The sequence below is a fragment of the Amphibalanus amphitrite genome, unplaced genomic scaffold, assembly GCF_019059575.1.
Source record: "Amphibalanus amphitrite isolate SeventyFive unplaced genomic scaffold, NRLGWU_Aamphi_draft 000020F_arrow, whole genome shotgun sequence".
Taxonomy (NCBI): Eukaryota; Metazoa; Arthropoda; class Thecostraca; order Balanomorpha; family Balanidae; genus Amphibalanus; species Amphibalanus amphitrite.
In genome coordinates this window covers 1,522,557-1,534,561 of record NW_024881516.1, presented here as the reverse complement: position 1 = coordinate 1,534,561, position 12,005 = coordinate 1,522,557, and positions in this window count along the sequence as shown.

Sequence of the window (12,005 nt, the reverse complement as noted above, 5' to 3'; positions counted from 1 at the left end):
TGTACGGTGTACATCCTTGGATGGCCTTGAGGGAGTGTGCGAGGGGTGCCGCCCACAACAAGAACAAGAGCGGGGACAGGACGCTACCTTGCGGTAGGCCCGCCCGAAACACCCGTTCGCCACTCTTCGCTCCGTTCACCTCGACGGCGACTTGCCGGTCTCGGAGCCACTGCCACGTCCACTGCACCATGCAGCGCGGGAGTCCCAGCTCTAGCAGTCTCAGACGTAGGAGGCGATGGTCCACCACGTCATAGGCGCGCGCGAAGTCATACGCGACCAGCACGTACTTCTGGGCGGTGGTGCCTTCTGGTGGGTCTGCACGTCTGGACTTGGGCCGATTCCATCCGTCTTGCACCTGCTGGACGAGCCTGGCGATGCTATCCTCGACCGATCGGCCAGCCCTGAAGCCGACCTGCTCCGGTGGGACCAGTCCGCGGGACTCGGCCAGGAAGGTGAGACGTCGCTTGATGAGTCGCTCAGCCAGCTTGCCGACGTGCGAGGTCAGAGCGATGGGGCGGTAGCTCGCGGTGAGTCGCTTGTCCTTCCCCGCCTTGGGGATGGGGACCACCGTCGCTTGTCGCCACTGCCTGGGGACCTCTGCGGTCCGCCACGACATGTTGATGATGGTCAGCAGGACCTTGCGAGCCACCGGTCCTAGATGTCGGAGCATCTCGTTCGAGATGCCGTCTGGTCCGGGGGCCTTCTTGAGCTGGAGTCCGCTGAGCTCTCTGACCAGGTCCTGCAGGCTGAAGGGACCGCATGCTCCTTCTCGTCGATCGCCGCACCCGCGGCAGGAGCGGTGTTCTTTCCGAAGCTGCCTCTTGGTATCGCGGTCCAGCTTCGGTATGCGCACCTGCTTCGAGACCCTCGCATACTCTTGGACGAAGGCCTCTGCCTTATCGCGGTCAGTTACGATGAGGCGGTCTCCCTTCAGCATCGCTTGGCCGTCCCTGGGCTCATCGTCACAACATCGCTCCCACTTCTTCAGCGTCTTGTGGACCCTGCCGACGTTGGCTGGCCTGTTCAAGGTGGTGGAGACGAAGTCCTTGAAGTGTGCGATGGTGGCCTTCTTCTCCAGTTCGGCCGCGCGTCGCTTGGCCGCGATCCAGCGCTCCCGGGACGGTGTGTCACCATCGCGCAGGGCCGCGCGCGCCGCGCGCCGTTCTATGATCGCCTCCTGGAGGTCGGGGTCCAAGGCCCACGGGCGAGGATCCGCCCTGGCGCCTCGCGGGATGTGGCGCACTGCAGCCCGTTGCAGCGCCGACTCGAACCGGTCCGCCAATACCTGAGTCGTCAGGTCCGGCTCCAGTTCGGCCAGCGACTGCTCGCAGTCGGCCGCGAACGCCTGCCACTCCGCCTTATGGAACGCCCACTTGGTCTTGCGGACCCTCCTGGGGGGCGCCGTCTCGGACCTCACCTCCACCACCATGGGAAGGTGGTCGCTCCCAAGGTCAGGGCCGAGAGACCACACTGCCCTGCGGGCCAGGGGGGCACTGCACGCGGCGAGGTCTGGGGCCGTCTGAGCACCTGATCGGTAGCTCGCGAAGGTGGGTTCTCCGCTGTTGAGCGGGACCCATCCCTCCGCTTCCATCCAGTCAGCCATCCTCTCCCCCACCGCGTCGGCCGCTTCGCAGGCCCTGTCCCAACTGGGGTGATGGCCGTTGATGTCGCCGATGATGATGGTCTTGCTGTTGTTGGGGAGGCATCGCGGGTCGAAACGGTCCTCACGGTCGTCACCCGTCGCCCGGATGGGCGGTCTGTAGATGTTGAGCACATCCAGTGTCTGCGGTCCTAGCAGACGGACTCCACAGAGCTCCGTGGTGTCGTCCGCTGCCGCCAGGTACCGGTCGGAGAGAGGTGAGAAGTGCAGTCCAGCTCGGACATACACTGCGACGTCTCCTCCCTTCGCCGACACCGCGCCGGTCTGTCTTCCGCGCGCCCTGCGCACTACGACGGGGGGCTGGAACCCTGGTATGCTCGGCACCGCCTTCGGCAGCTGAGCCTCTTGAATGGCCGCCACATCTGCTTTAATCGCGGAAAGCCAGCCTCCCAGTTCTTGCACCTTGGTGCGCAAACCTTCGGCATTCCATGAGACAAGCGTCACGTGGCTTCTCCTGGCCCGATTCTTGCGGTAGCGGCGATTCTTGAGGCGGCGCCTACTGCCAGTCCCCACCCCGTCGGTGCTCCCTCCTCCGGCGACGGAGGGGGGCGCGGCCGGCGCGCTAATCACTCAGCGGGCCGGGGCCGCGCTGCGAGCGCGGCTCCCAGGCCCGCGGGGGCATTGAGCGCTGCCCAGGCGACGGACGACCCTCGGCGAGGAAGAGTCGGTAGATGGAGTACGTGCCACCATGGCAGTGGCCGCGCGCAGAGGAAGAGAGGCAAGTTGAGTCCGTTTGGCGTTCCGTCCACGGCTGTCCACCGCAGACGGCGGTCGCAGGCGACCACACCCCCCACCACTTGAAGGCGGACTCGTCCAGGGGGCCCCAGTATATCTCGTCAGGCCCTGTTGGCCACATTAAATGATGCAAGACGTCAGCACACACACAGCTATACAGTCATGCACTGAGTCAAGTTGAAGAGAGTCTGCAACATTTTCTGGTCCTCCGGGCCAGATCATCCCGACCAGAAGTGAGAAGTCAGAGGAAGAGGTCCAGGGGAACAGCCCGCAGTAGCAGCCCTCGCCAGTGTTCGTCAAGTGGTACCAATTCGCCCCCTGCGATCTCCAAGCGAATGAAGGCTGATGGAAGATCCGCAGAACAGAAGGTGCCGCAGAACAGGGTCGATGGCGGAATGAAGGAAGGAAGAGCCGCCGGTGAGCTGAGGGTCCTGAAACTGCAGCATGGTCACAAGGCGGCCGTGCCTCGTACCTGTAACAAGGTTGAGGTACAGTTCGCTCCACGTGCAAACGAAGAACAACTTAGGAAGCGGCTTGAGACCCTGACTGAACACGGCACTGGAAGGCTTCCTGGAGACAAACGGTGATTAGGTATGTGGAGAAGGTGTAGGAAGTGTGTGAGCTAGAGCTGAGGCAGAAGAGTATGCCACCCGGTTGACGGCACGGCACGCCTCAGCAATCAAGGCTACGAAGAGGCCATCAAGTTAAAGTCCGCAGGCTGCTCAGCGTCCGAGACAGAGGGGAAGCCGATGTCGCTCGCAGTCGCTTCACGGCGAGGCGGAAGTAAGGTCAATGGGTTCCGGGCATCAAAATGCTCAAAGGCCTGAACGGTATCAAGAGAGGCTGACATAACTGCGGAAATGAAAGCCCTCGAGCTGAAGCACCCCAGGGCAAGAAAGGAACAAGAAAGGCAGAAGAAGAAGCAAGAGGACATGCTGAAGGAGCAAGAGGACATGCTGAAGGTGCAAGACGACATGATGAAGAAGAAGGCTATGGAGGAAGAGGTTGAACGAGCGCTTGTGAAAGCAGTCTCTGCAAGGCGGCTGAGAGCGACCTCGAGTGGGAGAGACGGCACGATTTCGATGGCGAGAACGTCGCTCTGGTCCCCAAGGAGTGCAATGTGGCAGAGGGTCTAGTAACGGTCGATCTGCCTCAGCGTAGACCACCGCCACTTGAAGAGCGCAAAAAAACGCCATCTGAGGAGCAGATGGCCGCAAACAACGCCAGAATGCCGAGCAAGAACGAACAACATCCAGCTAACTGGATGACAGATGTGCTCTCTGGGCAACAGCCTGTTTTCCATCAACAATCGGCGTTTGTGAAGAGCATATCCCACGTCTGGCCCTGCCGACGTTCCTAGGAAGCGCTCAAGAGTGGCCACGCTGGATTGGGCTGTTTAAAGCTTTGGTGCACAATCAGCCGTCGTTGTCAGACTCCGAGCGCATGGCACACCTTCAGAACGCGGTGGAAAGACCAGCTGCCCAAGCAATCAACGGCATGCTCTTCAACGGGGAACTCTACCAGGAGGCTCTCAAGACCTTGCAGGAACGCTTCGGCAGAGAAGAAGACATCATGCAGGCCCACCTGCGAAAGATCTTCACCTGCACCCCGCCATCTCTCATGGATCTCCCAGCCATGGAGCAATTCTACTCAGTCGTCCACAACACGGTGACAGTTCTTCGTAATCTGGGCTACTTAAGTGACCTAGCGAGCGGCGAAAACCTGAGAAGAGCGGTGGAGAAGCTACCAGCCGAGCTCGGTCGAAAGTGGGGCCGAGAAGTGAATATACTCCGACCAGTGCGACCTACCCCGGAGGCGTTCAGCTCATGGTTGAAGACGGAAGTTGATGTCCTTAGCCACTCTGGTAGCCAGTTTGTGACGAACGGCAGGACAGGAGCAGCCAAGTCCAGGGACGGTGGGACGGCAAGAAAGTCGGCATTCGCGACAGGCGTCACGTCTCCGGCAGATCCAGAATCACGACGGGCTTGTGTGGTGTGCAAGGACACGCACAGGCTCCCCAGACTGCCCGACGTTCAAGGCCAAAACTACCGAAGCGAGAATGGATATCGTGAGCGCCGAAACGCCGTGCTTCTCGTGTCATGGTAAAGGGCACTGGAGCCGGAGGTGCAGGGTGGTCAGGAGGTGCGGTATCGAGGGCTGCAAGTTCAGGCATCATCCGCTGCTTCATGGCAACAAAAGACAAGCGGAAATCAACAAACCTCGGAAGGAATAAGGCAGTGGCAGCGTACCGTTTGTGGCGGCTTCACTGAGCGAAGGGACGGACACACTGCTCCAGGCAGTTCGGGTCCAAGTCCATGGCACCAGAGGTTCAAAAGAGGTTCTTGCGCTGCCGCTGCTCGATACCGGGGCGCAAACATCCTTCTGCCCATGGGTGGAGAATTGTAAAAATCCACGTGGGTGTTGAGTCGGTGGTGGTGTTGGGTGCCTTGCCGATGGCGCATGTCGGTCGACTCTATAGCAAGGTAGGGTACTCCCAAACCGGCTTTTCTCATCGAATTTCGGCTTCCTTTTGGTCCTGGTCGTCAAAATGATAAACGGAAATGGGTGCAACATTGTGCTTACCTAAAACCTCAAGTTAGCATGCCACGTCGTTAATGACAAGTTAGAAGAATGGCCATTCAAATCAAATGGAGCTTGCACGTTGCACATTGCACAGTGTACACGTGCAGAGGCTTCTTTCATGTCTCAAAAACTGCTGGGCTGATTGCGGTCTTATTGGTAAAGCACTACAGTTCGGTTAGATATGGTGGTCTGCAAAAATCATCACATCACACTTACGCATGTGCTGTGAAGGGCTCACTATTCGGCTTGCTCATTTCTCGCTACTGATCTACAAGAACTATTAACCCGGCAGGCGGTGGGCCTCCCGGACACCTTCCGCGCGGTGGGGGGGGGGGGGGGGCATTCCCCCCCGTATCTCCGAAACTACTGGACGGATCCGGAAAATTCAAACGGCGTTCGATAGCCCTGTCAAATTTGTCAAGGGAAACCAAATTTCATTGACCTCGGGGTCACCGATGACGTCACAGGTCAGGTCAAAGATAAAATGTTTCACCGTTCACGGGGCTTCTAGGTAAAGCGCTATAACACCGAGTAAAACGCATTTTGTCGAAAATCAGCGATAGGGCGTCAGTTGTCTAGTACATATGTTGCTATTAGAGGTCACTGGTCATACCAGGTCAGGTCACCAAAGGTCACCAAGGGTCACCACATGGACCCAACTTTACTAAGTTTGTGCGATGCATGTTTTATGGCCAGTTTTTCATTTCCAACTCAATGGTGTTGGTTATAAGACCATCAGGTACGGTTTAGGCCACTTTCTGGTGGAGGTCAGGTCAAGGTCAGGTCAAAAAAGGTCAAATTTCAAAGTTGATATTTTTGGATAAAATGGGTATTGATTCGATGCAGCTCGTCATGGGGAGTCTAATGGTGGTCTTTGTTTTGCGCTAAGAGGTCTAGAATTGCTGCAAATTGAGTTTGAAAATTTGACGTCATCAATTTTGAACAGGTTTTTTCGCTATAACTTGGCAAAAAAAAAGAGTTATCGATCTCAAATTTGGTATGTAGATAGAAGGCGGTAGGAACTATCACATATCTTCCGTTTTTTTCGAAATTCATGAAACTTTCTGGATTTTTCGGCTATTATATTAAAAAAACTATTTTTGATTTTTGGGGGTCAAAATCCAAAAAATTCATAAATCTGAGATAGCAGTTTTGTAGCCCTCTAAATTCTACACCTTTTATGTCTGAAACATTTTTCTGTATCTCTAAAGCTGTAGGCCTGACAGCTCTTCTCGCGAAACCTTTTTTGGGTCGAAAATGGCAGAAATGACGTCACTCTGACGTCATTAGCGTCTAACCTATCATAGCCTTTGGAAAAAAATTTGGTCACAATGTGCAATAGCTATTCACGGGAGGGTACTAAAAGTTTGGTGACGATCGGCGCAGCGGTTCTCGAGATATATCGAAAAAACTAAAGGGGGGGGGGGGGGGGGTAAAAATGCCCCCCCCCCACACCTCCTGGAAGGCTAAACTAAGAGACCCCATTTGTCGGCCCGACGTCCCACACCAGTCTCTATGGATCTTACGCAGGGTTCTGCTGGTCTACGCCAATCTTCGAAAGCCCCATTTAGGCCTCTGAGGGCCACCACATTGGTCATAGAAGTCCTATCCTGGGACCTCTGAGGGCCCCACGACCCTTGTGGCCTGGGTCTCCCCGTCTCTGAGGTCCCAGTCAGTCGTTTGAGGCCCCATACGGCCGCCGAACCGTTCTCACCGGCCTCTAAGGCCTTATTCAAGGCCCAATTGTTCCGGAGCCGTTTTTTTGTTTGCAACATTGCCCACAGATAAAAACATGCCGATCTCTAGCCACTCTGAGGGCCGACGGAGGTCTCTGAGAAACTCCAGGGCGGCCTCTGTGCTGGACCAAGCTTGCCTGGGATGATCCCACACAGGTCTTTGAACAGGGAGCCCCACAGGGCCGGTGTGCACCTCAAAGTCCTGTGCGCATAGGGCCCTCAGAGGCAGTGGCGGCGGAAGAGAGGCAGCAAAGAGGCTGTGCAGGTGCACCCCCATTCAATATGAGTGGCCCTGGTTGCGCAGTCGGTTAGGCGTCTACCCGCGGTGCACCCGCGGTGCGGGTAGTGCCAGGATCGGGTTCGAGTCCCGGTAGCGCCCGTCCCGCGAGCGTCTTCCCCGGCTGTGTCACGTGTGGGGTAGGCTCCCACTTCAGCCGTAGCCTGGGGGGGGGGGGGGGGATCAGGACCGGGAGGAGGAGGAGCCCTCTTGTAATTGGGCCGCCAAGTTGCCCGTTGGAGGGAGGTCTGAATAAAAAGCGAGCAGTGGTGCAAGCTGCAAACAACACTTCTTGCACCCCAAACCTGGAAGGGTGCCCTTTAAGCCGCTCATTCAACATCATCATGCATTTTTCCAGGAAAACTGCTGACCGGGCCCATAAGACAGATGTGGGACCCTAAGAGAATGGCATAACCCCGACGTCCCAGCCCCAAGTAGACTCAGCTGGGATCCCACACCGACACCTTGGGATCAACACAGGCCTCCCCTACTGACTCTGACTCTGAGGTCCACATGACAGTTTCATAGGGTCTTATGTCGTCTCGTCAACTGGGCCCAATCTTATTAATGCCGTAGAAAGAATTTGGTAGCACTGGCTGATGTTGAGCTGCCGAAAACGACTATAACTGCGAAATATTTGTTACGCCCTTCAGTCCATTGCATGTTGACGGTCCCTAGAGCTGTTTTGTTGATTCGGACACGCATTTGCGAATTCAATGTTATCAATATCATCGTACCTACCTATATCGACGTGTTTTTTTTTCAAACCCCATATCTGCTCTCCCGTGAATTTCCGGGAAGCTCGTAAGATCTCATTAGTGTCCACTCATTCGATCCTGATCAAATATGTACATATGTTAGCGAGCTTGTTCTGACATTGCTTGAGCTGCGAATACAGACAAACTTGAGAAAAATCGAGTCACTGTACCTTTTTTGAAAGTTTTATTTTAACTTGTCGGAAATTCACGGAAGAACAGATACGGGGTTTGGAAAAAAACACGGCGATATGTTACCTTATGCCGTGAATATAATAGTACGGTGCCTCATCAGATTAGAACCTGGGGCCTCAACTGTTTCTTTGGGCCCTCCTCCAGAACCTGAGTCTCCACACCGGGCTATAAGGGTTCCACGCATGCTTCTGAGAACCCACATCAGCTCCTACGGGCATCACGTCAGACTCTGAAGTCCGCGAGGGCCCATGCCGGCTTCTGAGGACCCCACGCAGGCTCCTGTCCTCTCCCGCCTGCCTTTGAGCGTCCCCACGCTCTTGTTTGCCAGCGTGCCCTTGCGTCTCGTGAGCCCCCCAATGGCGTGTTCTTTGGGGTCTCACGCAGTCTCCTGAGAGGCCCTCACGCCGACCTCTATGGGCCCTATGCACACAGATGTTAGCCTCAAAACGCTTTTCGCAGGCCTATCTACGCAGTCTATTAGTTCTGGAATAGCTTTGTAACTTTCTTAGCATGATCGTTGGCAGGACCTGACACGGGTGTTTCGACACCAACACATGGGAACAATTTTTTCGGAATGCTTTCTTCTAAAAGTCACTGAGCAAGGTGTACATATCTTACAAATACATGATAAGTACAAAAAGAGATAACTATTTCGGGTGTAGTCCATTATCATGTCTGACTTGATCAATAGACTTGATAATGGGCTAGGCCAGAAACAGTTGTTTCGTTTTGTCTTGTATCAATTGACAATATATTCAACTTTATCACGAGGTTACAATTTTTAATTTTTATTTAAGTGTTATGGGTGTTGAGAGTTTGACGTGGGTGTTCATTTATTTGGCGTGGGTGTTGGCTGATCACGTGGGTGTTTGGACACCCACAGTTGAATACAATTCTCCACCTATGCTTCTGCCATAAAGAAGTTCTGCACGACCCGGAATCGCCAGACACCGTCGCCAACTCCGAATTCAGAACGTGGAAGGAAGTGGCGTCCAGAAGCCCTCGCAGTGCGTCTCACTGACCATAAGCGCACTGGACTCTGATGGAAGGAAGAGTGACATCCAAATCCCTGAAGTGTGGTCCGTTCCAGCTCTCAACGTGACTGCGACTGTGGTAGCGAGAAGCCAGCTCAAAGGATGTGAACATCTTCAAGGACTTGAATTTCCACAGTACGACGGTGGGCAAGTGGAACTGCTTATCGGAGCGAACGTCTTGGAAGCGATCCTGCAAAGAGAGACGCGTGTGGGACGCCCGAATCAACCAGTAGCAGTGAAGACCGACGTCGGATGGGCACTGACAGGATCGGCTTCGGCCATCGTTCCCAGTAGCTCGCGCCACGTCATGCCCACGAAGCTGCTGTTGACGGAACAGGAGGGTGAGCGGTCTGTTGCTGTCAGTAAAGAGTGCTCTAACGAGCTTTTGGGGACCGGATGCTGCCATACAAAACCCAGGTCAAAGGAGGGAAAAAGAGTGGTCAAACCGTTGGGAGAGAGCACAATCAGAAGCCAAGGACGGTATAAAACCGGTTTGCTGGGGGCTCGACCGTCACCAGGCATCGCCAACTATGCATGTCCTTAAAGGGAGATAATGAGCTTCCTTTTTCTTACATAAAATTTATTCGACATCCATGCTATTTTTACTGTGGTTTCTATAAAAAAGGAAAATTTCCTAGCACATTTTCGTATGTGAAAAATGATTTTTATTTTTGCAAAAAAGAAGCAGTACTTGCAGTACTTGCAACACCCACCGAAATGCGTTGTCCTTCTCTATAAAAACGTCGCAGTGTATGGCGCTTTTGTTTCAAACAGCGACGCTTGGGTTTTTGTTTATGTTACCGTTTGTTTATGTTGTTAGCTTGTTTGTCAGTGTCGTGTGTAGGGCGTTGGTTGTAGGTGCATAGTACCCTACAACCAACGTGTGTAGGTACTGTGGCCATTCAAATCAGATGGAACGCAGCTACGAAATTTATGTCATCCGGTACACATGTATTTCGACTCACTGGTATTCTAAGAAAGGTAATGTATTTGTATCAATAGGTATATGAAAAGAATCTTTTGACATACTGACTAATGAAATAACTTATACCAAATTCTTCCAAAAATAAAGAGCCAGGCTGTGCTCTCATTCGTTCCTTATTTAAAATGAGAAATGCTGCAACTAAATTATGTATTGTCCGGTACCTAATAATTAAAGTGACCATCCCACCTTAACATTAGTTTTGAGTTGAGATAGCCAAATTGGTGGCCATGGCCTGCAAATACCGGTTTGGGCACTCACAACATCGAAAAATGCTTTAATTCGGAGATATGGAATTTCAAACTTGCAGTTTTCGGATTCTAAGGGGCTAATGCATTGAGATGCCCCCTTAGAATTTGTGACGTCAGCGGTGATCTAACGATTTTAAAACCTTATGCTAACATCTTTGCAAAGCAGTGGTGGTATATGCTATATGCGCGCAACATCTGCCGCGAACGCCGCACTTCCAAAATGAAGTCGCTAGGAGCAGCGGGGATCCCAAAAAAGTAAACAAAAGTAAAAGTCTAATATCTTGAAAACCGGTGAATATTTTTCGGTGAAATTTGGTAGATAATCGTTTTTGCTCTTTCTGAATCGAGCGACATCACTTTCATGCCAATTCATTAACTTTTTGGAAGGTGGGAGGGTCCCTTTAAAAGCATTCGTACACGTCGAAAAAACAAATGTATAAGAAAACCTTTTATTCACGAATCGACCATAAAGGCAGCAATCAATTAAAATAAAATTTTCAAATATTATTTAGTTTTTACTCACCGATTTTACTTAAACCTGCAAGTACTTCCTCACCCATCACTACCAAGCGCGGAGCGCTTGAGCTACTTCAACTTAAAAAGAACATGGTAATTTTGTGATTTCGGCAAAATGCAATGAATTTACATTACATTTATACATTTTCTACTAAAAAATGGTCCCAACTCCAATAAAGTGGGAAAAGGTCATAATCTCCCTTTAAAGAAACGCCCCAAGAGCACTAAAATGAAAGATAGGCAGTGCCTCCGAGAGACCCCGAGCAGATCCAGCGAAGCTTCTACATCGATGACTTATCGCCGCATGACGCGGATGTAGATACCGCCCAGCACCTGAAGGAAGAGGTCGCCCGAGCCCTCTCTGAAGGAGGATTCAAGCGGACTGATGTAGGAGGAGCAATGGTAAAGCAAGGAAATGGAGCAATGGTAAAGCAAACAGAAACGGAAGACTGCGACGGTGAGACAAGAAGAAAGAGACCACGGGCGAGGAAGGAGGAAGATCGTGAGCGGCTAACTGTTCCCGACCGCGCTGCAAAACAGAAGTATACGGCAGTCACTCTGTATTATGTCACGAAAAGGCATATCGAACAGTGCACAGTCATAGTCTCTGTCCAGCAAGCCAGACCAGCAGCTGCCGAGCCGCCCTGCGAGCCCTGCTGCCGTTACTGTGGCCGGCAGCCGTCTGCCGCAAGTGGTCAGCCAACAGCGGAGGCAGCATCGGAGGCGCCCGGGACCGGAAACACTCGACCGTCTCTGCAGCCGCCAGCTCGGCGGCCTGCGCTGCAGCCGCGCCGGCGCCCAAAGCGTGCCGCTCAACCCGCCGGTGCGCCTCAGTCTCGTCGAGCCGCTGGCGCAGCAGGGCTATCAACCGTTCAGCTGCCATCACGGTCTTCTCCATGACAGACCCTCCTTTTCCGCCGCGGCGCACCTCTGACGACTGACGGCACTCGGCACCAACCTCTAGCATCTCCACCCGCAGGAGAACCTCCCGGGCGGCAAAGGAGTCGAGCTCGGCCGCAGCTGCTGTTGTTCCAGTTGCAGCTGGCGCTCGCGGACAGCACTGGCGTCTAGCTCGTCCTGCACCCGCCGCCCGTCAGCGGCGATCAGCAGCGAACACAGAGGTACAGGCCCGGCCAGAGCAGCACGTGCCAGCTGCGCCACCCCCACCTCGCTGGCCGCCCACGCTCGGTATGCTGCCCGGTGCTCGGTCAGCCACTCGGCCGCGATGTAGATCAGCCTGTGGCCAGAGAGCATGAACAATGTGAGCGAGGGGCAATTCGT